This window comes from Microtus oregoni, unplaced genomic scaffold (assembly GCF_018167655.1).
Source record: "Microtus oregoni isolate MIOR12 unplaced genomic scaffold, Mior012 000033F_ref0000390, whole genome shotgun sequence".
NCBI classification, from domain to species: Eukaryota; Metazoa; Chordata; class Mammalia; order Rodentia; family Cricetidae; genus Microtus; species Microtus oregoni.
Window position 1 is genome coordinate 3,075,248 of NW_024543092.1, and position 20,458 is coordinate 3,095,705.

The 20,458-nt window shown below is 45.6% G+C and overlaps 1 protein-coding gene across 8 annotated transcripts in view; it reads right to left on the reverse strand.

Annotated features, from left to right (window-relative positions):
• The window catches only part of Hivep2 (HIVEP zinc finger 2), a 194,045-nt gene extending 184,094 nt beyond the window's left edge, over nt 1–9,951 (reverse strand). For 4 of the 8 annotated variants that reach the window (XM_041680435.1, XM_041680434.1, XM_041680437.1 and 1 more), the window contains exon 1: nt 9,058–9,951. The gene's annotated coding sequence lies outside the window, so the exon portion shown is untranslated. Of the gene's footprint in view, nt 1–8,347; nt 8,618–8,656; nt 8,777–9,057 lie in introns of those variants that run through there. The other 4 variants (XM_041680439.1, XM_041680438.1, XM_041680442.1 and 1 more) reach the window with 3 other exon arrangements.
• Between the last annotated feature and the right edge of the window lie 10,507 nt (nt 9,952–20,458).

The following is a 20,458-nucleotide window of genomic DNA, read 5'->3' on the forward strand; positions in this document are numbered from 1 at the left end:
ATAGAATAAAACCCAAAACAGCAACATCCACTCGTGGGAAGCATACAGATGGACTGGCCACTGAGACTGAGTCTAATCAGAACTTGGATCTGTTTAAGGTTCCTTCACATGGCTGTATGCGTATCCCACCTCACAGAGAGATAAAGTTTCTTTCCTAGCCTTCAACGCATGCTTCTGAAGATCCAGCAAATACACTGTCACACACTGTGGTCAGCAGACTTTGGTGGAAGTGGGAGCCAACCTAATCTTCTAGAAACTTTATTCATTGAAATGTTAAAATATAAATTCCAAATATAATCTTTATGACAGCAAACTCACAAATGCATTTTATAATACAATGTGATATGCCATTTGCAAAAGAAAGAAATGGTGTTCCACGTCTATGCCAAAGCCTGATAGCACTGAGTGTTAAAAACTATTTGAATTCCACTTTTTTTTTAAATTTTCTTTTTGCAGTACTAGGGATGAAATCCTGGTTTGGGTGCATGTTCTGCTGTGCCCTTAACCCTGAAAAAATAGGAATAAATAGTGCTATAATATTTATTTATATGTTTACATACATGTCTGTATACATATGTTTAAATCAGTGGGATATTTTAGGAGTGATTGAAGTAATCTCTCATGGTTTCTTTAAATCCCATTTAGGCTAAGACACTCATTATATAAGTAGGAATTATCGAACACCTTGAAAAACATACAGCATAGTAACTGAATTTGCCAGAACATTCCGAAATTCCTCTACTAAAATGCTAACCCCCTAAGGATCAGGCCTTCTCTTTTACTGTTTTGTTCACTGGTGATGCCTCCGTGTCTAGACCACCACCTTTCCCAGACCACCAACCTTGGCTGAATGAAAACATTTTAAAATCAGCAGTCCCCAAAACTGCCCCACGAGCGGACCCAAGACCTCAGGGGGGAACACTATTTCTCCCGGGCTATTGAAACTTAGGCAAAAGTTCAAGTTGGGTAATTCAGGCACCCAAAGCTATTTTTAGCCTGAACCCTTCCCACACCAGAGAATTCAGTTCACTTCACTGGTGCAGCACACTGGCTGAGCGGGCTGAGGAATATCCAAGATCTTAATTGGTGTTTCCATTTGTTAACTGCCGAAGCCTTGTGCATTATGACACTGTTTTCTAAACCGTTTCCATCAAGAGTTTAACGGACCATTTGAAAATAGTTCAGGAACATTTTACTGTCACAACAACTTGAGTTCTTTTGTGTTTTCATTCCCATGCAATCCCTTAAAAAGAATCATAGCCGCCGAGCACCATACACACACTGAGAGCTCACAGGGATCTGAGCACATAGGCCCACAGGAGCTTCACAGTGGCCCTCCAATAGATAGTCCCTCCTTTCATAACCTCAGAGCTGTCAAGTGAGTTTTCAACCACCCACCCCCACCCCCACCCCAGCTGGAATACACCCAGGGCCATTTCACCCTGCTCTGATTTCAAATCGAGGCTCCCGACCCAGAGAATGCCCACTTAAACCCCTGGTAAGTACCTACAGGCTGCTGAGGGAGGCCTGTACTTGGTGATAAAAATAGTTAGCTGGCTTTTTTTTTTTTTTCATTTTTAAAGGACTCTTAACATGAACAACTACACCATGAGTTGACACAGAGCCTTGAGTTCAAGTGCTGCTCCACGGGTGACTCAGTTTCCTCACTTGCAAACACAGAGATAATGACACCAAATCTCTTCAAGGGTGGCCATGAGCTCCCAAGTGGGAAGTGGTTCCTGCTATGGAGCCTGTCATAGGACCAGAGTTCTTTAAGCCCCCAATCCCTTCCTCTTAACTGATTTGCTAGATTGGCCCTGTGCCAATTTTTTTAAAGTGTTTTGTACATTTGGGTAATACCATGATTACAGAATAAAATGACGTTGCAGCCCCCTGTAACAATGCAGTCGAATTTTAGACTGATAAAATATAAGATGAGAGAGGCTGTAAAAGCCATCTGTTCCCATCTCTTCCGTTTCCAAATGAAGTCCAGAGAGCTCGGATGACTAGCTTCTAGGTTGTCACAAAAAGTTCCCTGCAAAGACCAAGCCAAGCCTTCGTCCTCTGCCCCGCACGCCTGCGATCCCTTCCCTGGCTCTCGCCTCCCACTATACAGAGATGGCAACACATGTAATTTTCAGACAATTAAGAGGTATAAAATAACCTCAATTTAATTGCATCCAATTAACAAGGCAAATTAGCGTTTCATATGTACACTATTAAACCAGTTGTCCGGCTTCCAAGAGAAATAAAGCATAGTTTCAAATGAATCTCCCATTTTGGAGTACAAAGCTACTTACAATTTAAATTACCTTCCCAACAATCTTCCTTCTATGGAATTAGACAGAATCTCGATTTTAAAATAAATCTTTTCTGCCACGATCTAGATAAGAATTCCTGGTGTTATCTTGTAACTATCGATATTTTCTCTCTCCCTGAACACATGATTTTCTACCATGTTTATATGTTCGAGGGATGGTGTGAATACTTGCAGAACCTTAAGTTACGACAAATGAGGGTGAGTCCAAATTTACCCAAAGCTTGGTTGCCAAAGTCCCATACCTTTGACATAAGTGAATCTGCCACAATGCAAATAAGATCTTCTTTCTTTTTAGAGAAAACGAAACCACCAAACAAACCTCTGTCGAGTCAAGCTTTGCATTTCCACTTCTCCAACACCATCATGACTTAGATCCAATAGTTACCAACTAAACACCATGTTCTAATGACTTTCCAACGAATCACCAATCCATCCCTTACACATTTCCACCCCACGGTGTAAACGCGCTGTGATTTAACCATGATCACTGTTACACACTGGTGTTCGATGATCAGCTTCCATTACGTCATCGTGAATTATTTTTTAGGGTCAAACTTTGTAGAGCAACTTAAAATAATAGTGATATACCTCACTTACATTGCTGCTCAAACCTGAAATGGCAATGTTTAATCAAATATTTTAATCACTTTATTTACTGCCTGTTAAGGTAACATTAGACGAGAGATTAAAGTCTCACTGTCACACAACAGAGTCCGCCTCCATTCTGAATGGTAGGGCAATCTGACCAACTCCCAGCTACCAAGGCCTTTAGAACCTTTCTAAAACCCACACTTCATAGAATGGTTGCTCTGACCCAACCCTCAAGTGCAACCCAGCTTCCTCCAGACTACTATGGTCCCAGGGGATAGACAGTCAGCTACCTTCCAAAACTCCCCCTGACTCTCCCCCTCCCTGGTACCACTGCTCTGACCCCCACCCCATACCCTATCACAACACACTGCTTATTTTATTCAGCTTTCAAAGCTTTCAATTACAAATCCCTTTTCCTGTGAAGACCTTCAGTTCTTTCCAGTTTAGGAAGCAGGAAGCTTCTAACTCTACTTTGATTTGGAAGCTTTAACTCTACTTTATAATAAAGCGTCTAATAAACCATATGTCTTCTGCAGATTGTAAAACAAGCCTTCAAGTTGGAGATAACTGTCCTGCTGTCTGGTGATGAGTCTGTCGACGGAGTCCAAGCTCGGACTGCCACCTACGTTCTCAATATTCAATAAAGACTGAGATTGATGGTACATTAACAACATGGTATACATGAAAAAGAAGGAGGGAGATCTTCAGAAGCCTCTGTTTCCAGTTCTTTTCCTTCAACGTCATGTAACACTGATCCCAAATCATGTGAAATTGAATCCTGATTTTTGCAGTCATGTAGATAAATTATCTAGAGAATTGTAAGTTTCACCCTTTACTAGTCATTCAGAAATAATAGGTCCAGCTCATTCAGGGCTTCAAAGATTAATTGGTTACTTCAAAGACCTTGTTTTAAGAAAAAAAGAGCACTCTCTGAATTGGTAATTATTCATCAATTGGATCAATGATGCCGGTCAGTTCAGTTTACTAGAGCCCCCAAATAAACATTTTTGAAATTTAAATTCCTTATGATCACAAATATGAGCATACACTGAAGACAGCTCCTTCAGTGACATTCCAAATCCCCAGAGGGTCAGACCAATTGATAACGAAGCTCTATGAAGGAGAGATCTGTGCCACAGCTCCATCCAGTCCTTGGAAATTTGCTTTACTATGACAACTATCCTCTAACATGGCCAGTAGGAAGGACATCACAGGGCCTGATTTGCCAAGAGCAGGCCTCCTTTATGCCTGATTGGGCAATCACTCATGCGGTCACCAGCCTCCCAGGGCTCACCCTCCTCCTCTGGCCTTATCTTGTCATCACTTCTTTCTTGTTATCAGCCCTCCAGCCTCACTGGCTTGCTTCCAGCTCCTGGACACATGCACGTCTCCCAACATCAAGAAAATGACACTTTTCTTTCGACACTTTCCCAGTCACTTTGCTCCCAGACCAGGGTGACATAAACTCCTTTATGTATTTTCCACAGCAAACTAGCACATTATTACACAGATACATTGACCACGTGGCCAGTGTCTATCTACCCACTCCCTTTCTCATTTGATCCAATCATTATATCCTTAGTAGCTAGCATAATGGTCGACCCATCAAAAAAACTACTTACTAAATGACTAGAATATCAGTTGTGATGATAAGACATCTGTGGTGGTATTCGGAAAAGACAGCTAAGATTGTGAGTGACAGGTTTGAAAAGGCAGGGGTGGGGGCTGGTTATTCCTGACCCTGAAGTCAACCATCCAAAAGGGATGAGACGACTCCTGCTTCCTGCCCAGATTCACCCTGAGGGACCAAAGCATCATTTTCATCCTTTCCTCTCCATGTCTACAAGTTTGCCCTCTGCTTTAAGCTAACAGGAAGTTTAAACATATGGATTAACTACGACAATAGATCAACTTGTCGTAGTTGATAACCTCAAATGATGGATCGTGTGAATGTATAAGATTAGCACATCTTTGGTCCAGACCAATAGTAGATGAGACATCAGTTCTGGATCAGCCCTAAGGCAACCACGTAGCCAGGAAAGGCCCATGTCACTCTAACACTGGCTCATCTCGAGAAGCCTAAGTCGCACAGAGCAAAAAACACATCCTCTTTTTGTGAAGTTTTGGAGTTGTGCCACAATAATTAAGTGCTAAAATATTTTTCCAAATGACCTAACGGTGTCTGACACCTTTTGCAAAATACTGATTTTCAAACTCATTCTTCCAGGTTTTTGCCGTAATGAGCACAAAGGGAGCACTGCTCCGTGGTGATAGCAGGAACAAATAAGAAAGTAAAACCATTTCTCAGACATTTCCTTCAGACTACAACTATGTTAAAACAAAATCTCCCTATGTCTCAATACTCTATGTCCACCCCTAGTTTCACAGCAAAGCCCCCATTTAAGTATTTCCTTGGCATCACTGAAGACTTTCAGTGATTAAAGCCAACACTTACCCTGGAAGGTTTGAAACGCCATATGAAACCTGAGCTCCTTAACCTGGGTTAGCAGACTTCCTCTGCTCCACTCTCTGATATCACTCTGAAAGTCAGAGCGCTTACATACCAAAGTTTAGCCAAAACATGAGCTCAGTGGATTCACATGAAAGTTCCTAGACAAGAAGTCTACCGCTGAAATATTCAAGGGCAGGCACACACTAGAGCCACGTCTCCACCCCCGGGATGGATGCAAAGGGCTGATGTAGGAGAAGGCGCTCCCTGTGCTGATGTGAACTAAAATGTGAAAACTGTATTTTCAGCCAGTAAGAGAGTTGCAACCCGTCTGCCCCACAGCTGTGTTTCCCGCTGATCTGAGCCCCTTTCCTCTTATTATAATGGTCACCACAGAAGTTTCAATCACTTCACAACTAATACTGAATTACACTTTCACCAGGCCAAACAACGTTTTGGTACTACGTTAAGAAATGAAAAGAAACACGAAGAGCAGGCTTATTGGTTGTTGTGGCTGAAATGAAGTTTTTCCCACTTAAAAAAAAATGGCAAAGCATAACATAAATTTATCATTTTACTAGAATATGCATAAGGCACTCAACCTGGTTTCTGAATAATGTCACACTGCCAAGAGTTCAGGCCGACACATGCACCACTCTCCTCCAAGGCACGCCTGGATAAATGTTGTCTTCTGTTTTGTTTCATGGCAACAAGAACATTTGTAAGCGCATCCAATAGAAAAGGAGCTGATCAATCAAAACATTCTGCTAGGTAATCTTTCAATGTAGTCAAACAACACCATTCTCTTATGTGATATGTTACCTATAATAAATTCTTCATATGTTGTGATGTCTTACAAAAATGTCTAGTTTAATACTTTTTAGCCCAACAGCCCCCAAGGATCTAACCAGTTAAAATATAAGCTAAATTCTAAATATGAAATAGCCTTAATATATTACCATTCCCCCAACTGTCCCCCAATCAATTTTCACTGATTTAATCTTAAGCAATTTCATATACAATAAGTTACTGCTAATAAAGTCAATCTAAAAAAATGCAACCACTGAACACACCACAGATGATAATATGAAATTTTGTGTTATACCCCATCTATTCTCAAAGCAATCAATGATCTCACACAATTTTCAGAAGATGCAGCATTGTGATATCGCATTTTTTCTGCACAAGAGAAACATAGTGCCTATTTCAAGCCTAGTGGTCCAAGAGATTATGACACTTGAAGTTCACCGTCATTATGTGGATATTGGCAGCTCTCCCTCCCCTCCAGAATAAAAATGCAGTTGTAATCTGGTACCATGATTCCTTAGAGCTCCACCAGAATTTTCTCTTAGCAATGAAAAATGATTTCCAGATTACTCAGATGCAAAGCATTCCTGCTTTGATAAACTTCTACAACCAAAAACTCAAACCCAACAGGCTCATTATACAATCCTCTTGGGTAATTTGTAAAATTTTATATTGGCATGCCTATAAGACATATAAACAATCAGGCATTCGCAAACCTTTAACACATTTATAAATAATAATATAAGGATATACTTAAAATAACTTGGTTTGCTCAAGGACAAATAGCATCACTGTATCAGTACAGGAAATGTGTCTAATAAAGTTCCATGGCCTTTTTTAGGAGGATAGATCACAGCAAATTTAATTAGTATGAATCTTATTAATATTTCAAGTAATTTCTTGGTTTGATCATTCACGCAAAAGAAACAACTGTACTGAAGAGAAAAAAAATCAATAGCCCTTGATGAGGGCTCTGAGTTGGCAAAAAAAAAAAATAGTCCTCCTGTGAATTACTGAAGTCTAGTTTTTGGAGTGGAAGAAAGTACCAATATAGTTTTTAAATAAATTGAGTTATTTTTAAAATGGCAGAAAAGGAAGAAGGAAAAAAATCAGTTCAATTTTTCAATATAATGAAAGTACAGGAAGCAAGTCTCTCTGTGTTCATTTTGGGCCTAAGTAACTGCACAGCATAAGGGTTTTGCAATGTCAGTTGCACAGCTTCCTGTGTGAATTCTAAGCCATTACAGGTGTCCTGGGGTTTCCCGTGTAACCTATTACCTAGAGATTCCTCTGCTTGCCTCTGCGCTAGACCCCTCTGCCCCCAGCCCAAGCACATTACTGCGGGTCTCCTCCAAGCATACCGACCCTCTCTATTCACTGCATCTCTGAGGTGAGAGCGCCCACTTTCCCTTGGCGATGCAAGTCAAAAGCTTTCGCATTCGGAGGACTAGTTCCTGCAGTCCTTTGCACTTAGATGCTTTCAAGTAGGCAGGCCAGTGATGAGCCACTAAAAGAAACCCTCCTTCCCCTCTGTCTCTTCCTCACTGGGAGCCGCATCCCTAAAGCACAACACCCAGAGACCCTTTCCGACCTTCTAGCCCCCACACAGGATGAGCCTGGAGGGTTGGGGTCTCTTTTGCTCCCGTCCTCTGCTGCACTGGGTCTGTTATGTAAGAGGGACAGGACGCGGGAGGCACATGCGTATAAAGCGCACCGATCTGTGATAACAGCTGGGATGGCAGGGCATATCTGGAGTCGTCCCCCCACCAAATACGACAGACACCACACACGCACATCACCCTCCACCACACACACACACACAGAGAGATACACACGCACACACAGAGCTATGTTTTCCTGTCTTAGCCCTACCAGTACCAGACGCACAGAATAGAAAGGAGGGGGACTGGGGGTGAAGGGAGGTGAGAGGTGCGGCAGCAGCAGCACATCTGCTTTGATAGCAGCCAGCAAAGCCGCCGCGGCAGAGAGCCCCTCGTTAACCCCCTTCCTGTGGCTGCACCACGTCATGGAACATTCCCGGAACGGGCCAACGTTCCACCCACTTCAGGGAACAGACATAAAGGCGCAGACCCAGCTCCTCACGGTGCACAGCCCAAACACACATGTTTCTTCCCGATCCCCCAAGCAGAAGCACAAATAAGCATGCAATCCGCCCCCACCCGTCTCCACGCGTCCGGGGCCAGCCGGCGGCGGCTGGAGCCGCTCTGCGGCCGGTGCACCCGCAAGGCGAGGGCGCCTCCGCCTGAACCTTCCATGGAGACAGTCCCCTCCTTCTTCGCTTCCTTCCTTCCTTCCTTCTCTCCTTCCTTCCTTCCTCGCTCCGGAGGAGAAAGGAGTCACCGAAATGCTCACAGCCAGTGCCTCCACGGCTCTCGCTCGGCCGCAGGCCGGCGGTCCGGCCCTTGCCGTCCGCCCGCCCGCCTGCCCGCGCCGCCCCCGGCCCCGCACCGCGCCCCCTCCCCCGCTACCTGACAACGGGCCGCCAGCCGCGGCAGCCGCAGCGGTGGCCGGGCGGTGCGCGCCGGTGCACGTCCCTCATTAGTAACCAGGCACATTCCTGCCTCCAGCGCTCCCGCGCTGCCCCCTCCCCCCCCCAGGACATTACGCAAAGCAGCCTCCCCTCATCTGCATAGATCCTCGGCCAGGGTATTCCCCGCATTTCCCAGCGCGCCCGACCCCCCTCGTCGAGGTCTCCCCCCCCCCATCCCCTCCCCCTCCTCTGACCCTCACCCCTGGGCCACCGGGAAACCGGCCTGGGTCGCGCGCGGCGGAGGGGGCGATGGAGTTGGGCGAAGGCGATTTCAGGGTAAAGTGAAACAAGCTCTATCTCAAGAGCAGGCAGGATAAACCCAGCGCCGAGGCCACTTACCGAGCCGAGGAGGGACCTAGATTCCCGCCGCTCTGCTCTGCCAGCGGCCGGTGCGCCCTCCACGCACCCCCGGGCTGCACCCAGTACCCAAGAGTCGAGGCGTGGAGGGAGGCTGCTACCCAGCCAGGAGACCTTTCAAGTTGCTCGGGCTCCCGGCAAGCTTCAGTGTCCAAGACTCAACTTGGCAAATACTTGTGCCACAGTCACCGAAGATGTCTCTCTCTTTTTCTTTCTTTCTTTTTCTTTTTCTTTTTCTTTTTGCGGAGACCCTCCTCCACCGGGGAGAGACAGCGCACGGCGGCGCCCCGCTCTCCAGCTCTCCACCCCCTCACCTCCAGCCCGCCTCCCGCCGGCCGCCAGTCTCCCGGCCGCGAGCCCCTCGGGTGGCTGTCAGCTCCCGGCAGTCCGGGTGACAGCGGCCGAAGGAGGGCGCGACAAGGCGGGCTGAGTGGGGGGGATCCTCGCAGCCGCGGCGGCCGCTCACCTGTAAAGTCACCGCTGCGCTGGAGGAAGAAGAGGAGGGAGAGAAGGGGAGGAAAGCTCCCTGATGCCCTTGTTCTTGCTGCCGCGGCCGCTCCTCACCCAGGCTGAGCGTGTCTGGTGGGGGGTGTCTGGTAGCATTTCCTTAAGGACAGAGGGAGGGCGGGCGCGGAGGGAGGGAGGAGGGAGGGAGGCGATCCCCACCGCCAGCCCTGGCTCCTCTAGCCTTTATTTATATATTTATTTATTTTCGGACACTGTAAGGAGATGGAGCCGGGGCCCGGGCCGAAGCCGCCAGAAAAGGGCTTGAGCCGCGGGACCCGGGCCGCAGTTTGTCGGCGTGCGGGAGCCGCAGCGGCCGCCTCCCCTCCGGGCTGTGGACGCACCGGGTTATTCCTGGCAGCGCCTCCCCGAACAGAAGTTACTAGGAGGAGTGCGCGGCGAGGGCGGGCGGGGGAGAGGCGCGGGGAGGGAGGGAGGGAGGAAGAGGGAGAGACTCAGCCAGCGACGTCATCGGATCCCCCAGCGCGTCCCTGGGAGGGAGGCTGAACCAGAAAAACCAGTCTGGCGCTGGCCAGTGGGGCGAGGGATGTGCGGGGCGCCCGGCGACCCGGACTGGCCCCGTTGCGGGCGCGCGGGGGAGGAAAGGTCGCCGCTGAGCTCCCCTCGCTAAGAGCCGGGATCTCCCCTGAGAACTGGTATCAGCTTGCCACGCAGAAACACTGGGGCGTCTGGAGCAGTCTGAGAATTTCCTACTAGGGTGTGGAAACCTCCTTCGTGCCCAGCCCCTTCCCACCCCACCCCCCTTCCCACGTACCGGCTCCCTGCCTTCCTAGGGAACGGAATTAGGTGATTAGTGTGGTCCTCATATTTTGCCCCATCTCTCTTCTCTTCCCCGGCCTCTACTCACGATTTTGTTATCAATTGAGAAAAAAACAACAACAACAAAATTATACTGCGGCCCCTGGAACTCTCAAAGTGTTTTACTGGCATTTTCCGTACCCCGGCGGAAGCACGAAGTTTTCATGCGCTCGAAAAGTCCCATTTGCTTTGCCCGGGGTCACTCCCCAGGGTGCCCCGGGTGCACCCTGCTCAGGAAGCCGCCCGCCCTCGCCGGGGTATTCAAATAGGCTGGGGCAGCGGCGCGGGGAGCAGCTGCCGGTTTCCTGGGGGCGCCGCTCGGGGAAAGGGGGCGAGCTGCTGCCACCTCCAGCTGTGCGCTTCTGTTTCCTTGGTAGGGACTGAAATCACACCCAGCCCTGGGAGAGCTGGGCGGGGCGTCGGGGAGGTGGGGAGGGAATCCCAAGCGAGTAGGGGCCGGGACTCTGGCTTCCTCCCCAACCCGGCAACACCCGGGGGACACCGGGGCTCCCTCGGGCCGTTACCCAGCGTGTGTGGACTCGTGTGCACCCTCGGGGGAGGTCCCCAGGAGGTCGCTGCGCCTGAGCGCAGACACAGGCTTCTGGGCGGCGCCGACGCCCGGAGCGTCTTCTCCGGGTGGGCTAGTCGCAGAGCCCGACCGCGCGCCACCCACCCGGGGCACACAAGCAGCTTCGCCCAAGCTGTCGGAACCAAGCGTCCCGGGCTGGCCCGGGCCGTAGCACCCTCTCCCCACCCCCTGTCCGTGCCACCGCCCAGCCTGGGGCGGAGTAAACAAGAGACGCACAAGATTTGACCTGGCGCGACCCGGTTTCTGGCCGGGGTTCCCCAGGAGCAGGTGACTCCGTGGGAGGGGTGGAAATTAGCCTCTGGAATTCGGGCCAGAGAGACTAGAACTGTGGTTCTGCTATTAAGGCCGGTATATCACCAACAACTAAGGGATATTCTCCGTCTCCAGTCTCAGATTTCGCAGTTACCAAACGACAAGACATAGAAAAAAAAAATCGCTAACCTTCTCATTAAAAGTGAAGGGCCGCCTCTGTAATGAGTTGAAGAATAACGCCTTTAGTTTCGTTTTGGTTTTGGTTTTCATTTTGACCTATAAACAGAGTGTTATGAGAGTCCCTGTGTTGTGACAGCATTACTGTGAAGAGCGACTCTACAAAAATGAAATGGCAAATAAAATAAAAATTCTAATCACTTTTTAGAAGAAGAAAAATCTGGAGATAAGGAATAAGATTTACTATGTTTTTTAGATGAGTCTCAATTAAATTCAGGGCCTTCTTCCACTAAGCAGCTTCTTCTTTCATTGTACAAGTTCCTTGATATTCCGCCCCTTTTGTCTTAACTGGAAAGCCTTAATAGGAAAAAGAAATATCCCAACCACCATTTTTCTTTTAAATGTCTGTCTTTAAAATATCCATTTAAAATCCAAGTGTGATCTTCAATTTTTTTTCCACTTTCAAGCCCACCTGCTAAATGTGCCCAGAGCCTATTTTATTTAATTGCTTAATAGGGAAGATTACTCAGTTTCTCTAAGAATCCAATTTCCCTTCAGCAAACACGGCACAGCAGCTGCCCAAGCACTCAGAAACTGAGTAAACAAAGTAGCAGGCAGCAGTTTGCCTCAGTGGAGTGAATGTTACTTGAAAACTTAGCCACTCTTTTAAAGACTAACAAAGTATTCTGAGTCTATTCTGATTATTACAATACTCAGGTACATGGGTAGTTGAAATAAGTATTTTAAAAAGGAAGGTATTATACAAAAAATTGTGAAAATCTGATCTTACCATCAAAAGATTCCTGAAAAGAATGTCTTTAATCAATATTTGACACTTTTGAGGGTTTTTGTTGTTTGTTTGTTTGATTGGTTGGTTGCTTGGGTTTGATTTGGTTTTTCTAAACGAGGTTTCTCTGTGTAGCTGACTGGCCGGGAATGCTTTTTTATAGACCAGGCTGGCCTCAAACTCACAGCTGCCTGTCTCTGCCTCCCAAGAGCTGGATTTAAAGACATGTACCACCCCCACCAGCTAATCTTGGATACTTTTAAAATGATTACGTTGAGTGAAAGTTATCAAGTGTCAAAGACGATAGATTGAACTGAGTTGAATAGATGTTAAAATATATATCAATATGAATATAAACAAACAGGAGACCCCGGTGGGACCAGTGGAAATTAGCCTCGGGAATCCCTAGCACAAGAAGTACCCATGGCTCTGCTTCTAAGGGAAGTATATTACCTATAGCTATGGGATGTCTACTGGAACGGTAGTCACAGTCTTTCAATACATCAGTCATTGCTCTCTGTCTAATATACACAAGGCTTGAGTGGTGCAAGCCACTATGCACAGAGAGAGCAAATCACTGCTAGCCATTCCAGAGCCAGATATCCATGGGACTCTAGTAAAAGGCACCTTGAGGCTCACACCTCTTCCCTGAGTAGGTCTCACCGGCATGGCCTGCTGTTTCAGCTTCTATTGGAATGGTTGCAGCACCTTTGCCTTCCACGCAAACTCCCTTTATAAACCTTATTGTATATCTATAGCACACGCATGCTGTGCACAGTCAGTGGATGTCTGGTTTCTTAGAAGGATGGACAGGATAGTCACAGAAAAACTCCTCCTCCAAGGATAAAGCTGGCATTGGATAGGAAACTGCATGCCACCCCGAGAAAAGCCCCATGGGAAGTGAGGCTTGATAAAGCACAGTGGACTCAGAGGGAACACCTCTATGGAGCACCAGAAACCAGGCAGAACTTCCATTCCATCACTCCCTAAACGCATCCCCTTAGGATGTCCCAGTTTCAAAGGAAAGAAGTTTTCAGCATCTGGATTATGAGATATTAGGAAACTAAAATACTAATAGTTCTGAACACACATTTTTCATCCTGGTGCAAGAAAATGCTTTCCTTCAAAACATATTTATTGAGTGTCTGCCATGTACTGAAGACACTTTGGACACATTGGTGAGCAAATGAAAGAACTGTGAATTCAAGGAGTTTCCTTCTAGGCAGAAGGGGGGAGGGAAAGAATCAGTGTATATAATAAATATGAAAATCAAACTGTATAGGACTTTAAAAGGTAAAGAGATTCAAGAAAAAAAACTTAAATAAAGCATATAGGTGGAGTGAGATAGTCCTGTCACTGTGTCAAACACTAAGAAAGAAACTTACTACCAAGGTTAAAGAAATGATTTGTCCTAGCAGATATCTGGAGGAGCAGTTATCAGGAAAAAGGAAAGACTAACATGAACCTTCCAAACTTGAAATTTGTGTAGACTGCAAGGGGAAAAGGTTTGGTGTGGAGACACTGAGACAACCAGTGAGTAGACTCTAGGCAACTGTAAGGATTCCTCTCGCTGTAGGACAAGGTTGAACAAACAAGTTTTCGGCCACCCAGTTCCCCCCTCTAACTGAATCTGTGTGAACTCCAGACTCTCTGTTTCTTCTTCTTCTTCTTCTTCTTCTTCTTCTTCTTCTTCTTCTTCTTCTTCTTCCTCTTCCTCTTCCTCTTCCTCTTCCTCTTCCTCTTCTTCTTCCTCCCCCTTCTCCTTTTTCTTTTCTTTTTGCCCTTCAGACAGGGTTTCTCTGTGTAGTCTGACTGTCCTGGAACTCACTCTGTAGACCAGGTTGAAACCAGAGAGCCACCTGCCTCTGCTACCTGAGTGCTCAGATTAAAGTTGTGTGAACCACCAGTGCCCAGCCAAAGACTGCATTTTTAACAGTTATAGCAGCTGATTATTTAATGCATTCTAATGCTTAAGACCTACTTCCACAGAGTACAAAGCCTGATCACCAAGAAGACATTGTCCATAAAATGCCTAGAGAATGTAGCCTCAACTTCAGCAAGTTTTAAGGAAATGGGATATATTAGTTACTCTTTTGCCACTGTAGCCAAGAAGCCAGCTGAAGCAACATAAGAGTGGAATGATTTGTGTGCATTCACTCATATATGAATCATAGTTGCTTGGCTCCATGTGCCTGTACAGAATGTCATGGCATTAAGAGCATGTGAAGGAGGAGGCTGTTTATCACGTGTTGGACAGGGAGCAGCAGGAGGAGTATGTTGGTTTGAATCAGAATGGTCCCCAGGGGCTCAAATGTTTGAATACTTGGTCCCCAGTTTGTGGAACTGTTTGGGAAGCTTTAAGGGGTGTGACTCCATCAATCTGTCCCCATGGACTCTCACCCTCTAGAACTCCAAGCCCAATTAAACTCTTTCTTGTATAAGTAGCTTCGGTCACAGGGTATTTGCACAAGAACAAAAAATGTAATTAAGAAAAGAGGAGAGGAATAGGTTTCATGATGTAATCTCCAAAGATCTGATTCCTCCAGCTAGACTCCTGCCTCCTAAGGTAGAAACCACATCCATCAAATAGTTCAGCAATCTGCAGAACCAGTCTTCAATAAGTAAGCCCTATGAGGGCACTTCAGATTTAGAAGAGAACATTCCACCCCTGGGTCCCAAGGTTTATGATCACTTCCTAATGCAAAATTTTTTTATTTATCAAAAAAATAATTCCCAAAGTCTCTAGATGTGGAATATTACTCAAAAGTCCAAATTCAATGTCTCTTCCGACACTCATAGCTAACACTTAGCTGTAATGGCCTCTAAAATGAAGAAGAATATACACTTGAAGATATAGTCAACATTCCCATCCTAAAAAGGAAGAATGGGATAACAGCAAGAAAGGATCGGACCTAAGCAAGACTGACTCCCAGCAGGACAAACACCATGTCCACACACTGGGGCGTGCTGAATGAACTGAGTTCGAAATGCTTTGGCAACCTTGATTCCCCAGACTTCTGGTTTACAAGCAAGTGACTCCTATCTCAAGATGACTCAACTCCCTGCCTGTTCCCTCCCTTGGTAGATAGTTCATGTCCGTGTCCTCTTCAACTCCCTGGGGTTTCCACATGAGTCTTCACCATCAGAGCTTCATATTGCCACCCTCGTGGGGTAAGCCCATCACACACTGCCTGGCCTCTCAAGCTTTCTTTCGAAGTCAGGGTAGAAGCCTCATGATCCCTTAACTCTTTCCTTCTTCCTGTAAGATTGGCTACACATGGATGGACCAAGGTCTGCTGCCAACTTCATCAGTTAAGATCACTTTTGGCCATAGCTGTAGTGGCTTTCGAGTATCTGAGCGACTAAACATAATGAAATGGGTCCAGAGGAAACATCTTCATAGCTGTCCCCAGCCTGGCCTTGTTCAAGCATCTCAGAATTCTCTCTTTACCAGGGAAAATGTTTAAATGAGCTCACTTTTCATATACTTGAGTTAGTCATGGGTGGTATATGGCCAGTTCCTGAGATACCTCAAGTCATCTTTTTTCTATTGTCCCCCTTGCTATATGTGTGTGTACACATGTGTAGTGCGTGTGTGTACGTGTGTTTGCGCATGTGGGGGGTGGGGGCTAGTCTCTTCAGGAACCACATGATGCTTGGCTCAAACTTTATTCTCACTTTTATTCCAAAACTATGCTTTTTAATCTTTCTACTATCATTTTGCTGGTACTTCTCACTATAAACCAGCTAAATGCAGTCAACAATAACCATGTCACAACCTGATGTGGGAGTGTCATATATCAATCTGTTGATTTCATTGGTTAAGCAATAAAGAAACTGCTTGGTCCTCATAGGTTAAAACATAGGTGGGAGGAGTAAACAGAACAGAAGGCTGGGAGAAAGAAGCTGAGTCAGGAGTCGCCATGATTCTCCCACTCCAGACAGACGCAGGTTAAGATCATTCCTGGTAAGCCAGCTCGTGGGCTACAGCAGATTATTAGAAATGGGCTAGTCCAGGTGCGAGAGCTAGCCTAGAAGAGGCTAGATAGAAATGGGCCAAGCGGTGTTTAAAAAAATACAGTTTCTGTGTAATTATTTCTGGTAAAGCTAGCCGTGGGGGCGGCCGGGTGCCGGGGACGCAGCCCCGCCGCTCCTATTTCAACAACAACCTGAGTGCTATGATGGCTTATAATTTTCTTTATCAGATTAACTAGTTTAGTAATTTTACACTTTGCATCACCTAAAGTCTCAAGGCATGAATATCAATAAATTGCTTGCCAGAATGTATCACAAATGTTCTCTTTTCAAATTTCCAACTCACTCCATAGTTCTACCTGAGATTACAAAAAAAGAAAACTGTACTGACTGTAGTTTTACTTGGATTGTTCCTCTGAGCCCTCCACCCCATCCCTGAAACACCCTGTTGGTTCTCCTTGCAACACTTTGGGCTTCTTTAACTGACTTTTCCTAATTTCCAATTTCCCCTACAATCCAGTTCCAACACCTTATGGGCCAAGTGGGTAGGCTTAGCAACAAAGAAATACCCAATTGCCCACTACAAATTTTCTGTATTAGTTATTTTTCTCATCATTATGATAAAATAATGGACAGAACAAACTTAATGGCACAGATTTGGAGCTTGTGGTTTTAGAGGGTTCAGTCCATGGCCACTTGGCTCCACGTGTTTGAACCCATGTTGAGTCAGAACATGGGGCAAGGTCACTCATCCCATGACAAACACAAAGCAGAACCAAGGCACAATGAGAAGGAGTTAGGACAATATGGACTTTTCAAGGACATGCCCCCAGTGACCTACTGTCCCCAACAAGTCCCTACCCTACAGTTCCATCACATCTCAAGTGTGACCTACTGTCCCCAACCAGTCCCTGCCTTACAGTTCCATCACATCTCAATAGAATGTCACCTCATCACATACACTTGCAGGAGCATCTCATTTTCAAACTGCAACACAGGGATTTCATTGTCTCTCATAGCTGGATGTTGGGAGCTCAGCAAGATCCTCAGTGCAAATTGTTCTTCTCCTAGTTAGATCTTTGCCTGTCTCTCAGGAATTTTCATCTCTCTGTTTCCTTTGTCTTCTAGACAAACATTTGGAAGCATGGCAGTAGCATTCCCAGTTTACAGTTGATTGTTTTGGTGGTTAAAGTGGAAGAAGATCTTCCCATGTAGCTTGGGCAGCTCCAGCCATGTCCTTACACGTGAACTAGTCATTAGCCTTGGCTGGGTGATCTAGTTGGTCATGCTTGTACTTGGAAGAGTGAGAAATCCCTCATGGAGAAAGTATCACACAAAGGAGGAGTCACACAGATTTGTCTACTAAATTTCGAATTCTGCCTTGTTGTTTACTTAAATTAAGAAGTTGACCATAATGATGTATCCAATATCGCCAACTGCATAAATTTGGACTACAGGAGAAATTTTAATTAATTAATTAATTATAATTAATTGTTAATTTAATTTATTAATCCTCCTGTAAAATTGAGAAAAATGTGTCTTGGGAATAACCTCAGTTGATGAAGTGCTTGCCTTGCAAGTATGAAGATCTGAGTTCAGTCCCCACAACCCATACGTCAAAACCTGGCACAATGAGATGTACTTGGCCATCCCACTGCTAGGAAGGCAGAGACAGGAGGATACCTAGGGCTTGCAGGCTGTCTAGACTAGACCACTTGTGGGTTCCAGGCAGGAGAGAAACTGTCTCAAAAATAGGTGGACAGAACCTGAGGAGTTACACCCTACATTGCTCTCTAGTTTACACGCGTGAACACATGCCCACACACACCCACACATACATATACACATGATCCCCACTCACAAATAAATTATACACACATGTGCCATTTACTCTGACTAATTTAATGCTCTTAAAAATCAGCAACACTAAAAGGATTGTTCTGATGAACAAATGGAATATAACAGGTGGTCTTAGTAAAAATTTAGAACTGCCTGTCAGTGGATCATCCGTTTTCATCTGTTTTAATTGATATGTGAAGAAAAATAAGTTAAATCGTAATTAGCTTTATGGAGAATACCTAGATCTCGAAGTAAAAGATTTTAAGGGAAAATAGTCTTGTCTTTTAAAATCATTAATAGAACACAGGTCTAAACATCCTAACATACACCATTGGGTTTGTTCAACTAGTAATATCCTTTGCGTGCAAAGTGGAGGGAAGTGATAGTAATGAAGGTCTAATTATCTAGGACCACAGTGTGACTTAAGGCGACATCTGTTAGGATTAAATGATAAGTTGCTTACTCCCATGCCTTCAAAACATAAACAGAAAGCTGATCAGTGGTGGTGCATGCCTTTAATTCCAACACTTGGAAAGCAGAGGCAGGTGGATCTCTAAGTTTAAGCCCAGCCTGGTCTACAAAGTGAGTTCCAGGACAGTCAGGGATACACAGGGAAACCTTGTATTTAAAAAAGAATAGAAAAGGAGGGAGGAGGAGAAGGAGGAGAAAAAAGGAGAAAGAGGAGGAGGAGGAGGAGGAGGAGGAGGAGGAGGAGGAGGAGGAGGAGGAGGAGAAGGAGAAGGAGAAGAAGAAGAAGAAGAAGAAGAAGAAGAAGAAGAAGAAGAAGAAGAAGAAGAAAAGCATATTGACAACCGCGTGTCTTTTAATACTCCAGATTTTCCATAAATGCCCTTCCAAGGCCTGAAACAGCATCTCTTGATAAGCTTAATCAAAAGTCTGTACTGCCCCCTGGGTTAGGATCTGGAAAGCTCCATGGTGAATAAGAGCTTCACATTACACCAGTTTTCATCGAAGTGTGAGAGCCACCCCTTAGTCCACTGAATATGATGAAACTGAGCTGGCTGGCTACCAGGAATCCCCTTCGCTCCTTTTGGTCACATTTTCCTGTGTTCTATTTAATTCTTTATAGCCAATTGGCCCCTTTTTGCCTAAAAGATATTTTTGATGTCTCTTTTTAAAAATTAGGCTTCATCTGTACACAAATAATTACATAGGAGGAAAAATGCCTGTTGAAAGAATTAACCCCAGTGTAGAAAGGGTGGAGAGGCCATGCTCCAGTTCCCTTTCAGTTGCTGTGATGAAACAGGTGGGCCAAAATCAACTCAGGGAAGAAAACTTTCCTTCTAACATACAGTCCATCATGGAGAGATTTCAGGGAAGGAACTCAAGGAGGAACTTGAAGAAACTATGGGAAAAACATTGCTCTCTGGTTTGCTCACTTTCAGGCTGGTTGATAGCTATCATCCTTACATATCCCAGGACCATTTGCCACGGGGTGTTTCCAATCTCAGTGGGCTCGGCCCTTCTGTATCAACAAAATAATCCTCCAACACACATGGCCACAGGCCCATCTGCTCTAGGCATTCCCTCAACTGAGACTCCATTCCCAGGCAATTCTAGGTGGCATTGACAGTTAAAGGTAAATAGGACAGGGGCACAAAGGCACTCTGGATGTGGCCACTCAGGGACAGGAAGGCTGAGGCATGAGCTGGTACAAACAGATTCTTATGATGTTCTGGTCTCGTTTGACATGGACCCTGCCACGATGTGTGACAGACACTGAATATTTCATATTTCACAACCCAAGCCACTGGTGAAACTCGTGTATTACATTCTAGAGAGATTGCATCAGATACCAGCAGGTTTTAGTCTAAGGAAGGCAAATTCCACTACATCTCATTACTTTCTTAAGGACTGGAGAATGAAAGAAAAAAGCAGCAGGAATAAGATTCCATCCAAGGGAACTATGCAAGCTACCCAGGGGGAAAACCAGTCAACCCAGCAAGTCCAATCTAGCTGTAATGCCTACAAATCATAACCATGACCAGCATGGCAAGATGTTTCAAAAGGTATGATGGTGGCACTTATATCCTGGGGGTGACCAAGAGCCGCTGAATTGGAATGTAAGACATGCTAGATAGAAGGGGATTCATGTCAAGCACTTCAAATTTAGGCAACTGCCCATGACTAGTGAGGTTATGGAACCCAGGTGAGTGCCTACTACTGCCAATTGGCCAAACCAGTACAGTTCCTAATGGTGTTCTAAATACTCATGCTTGTGTGTATAAACCCACAGAAAAGTACAGCTCTTATCCTCACCATGGAAACATCTTTCTTTAGGTGACAGAGATCATTATAGAAATCCACGACTTGTCAACATGCAGACAATAACTGAGAGTAGGGGCCTGTCCCCAGTTAACACATTTACAACAGAACCCCCACACCCGACGCTCAGAGACATTTACAGAAGCAGGGAGCAG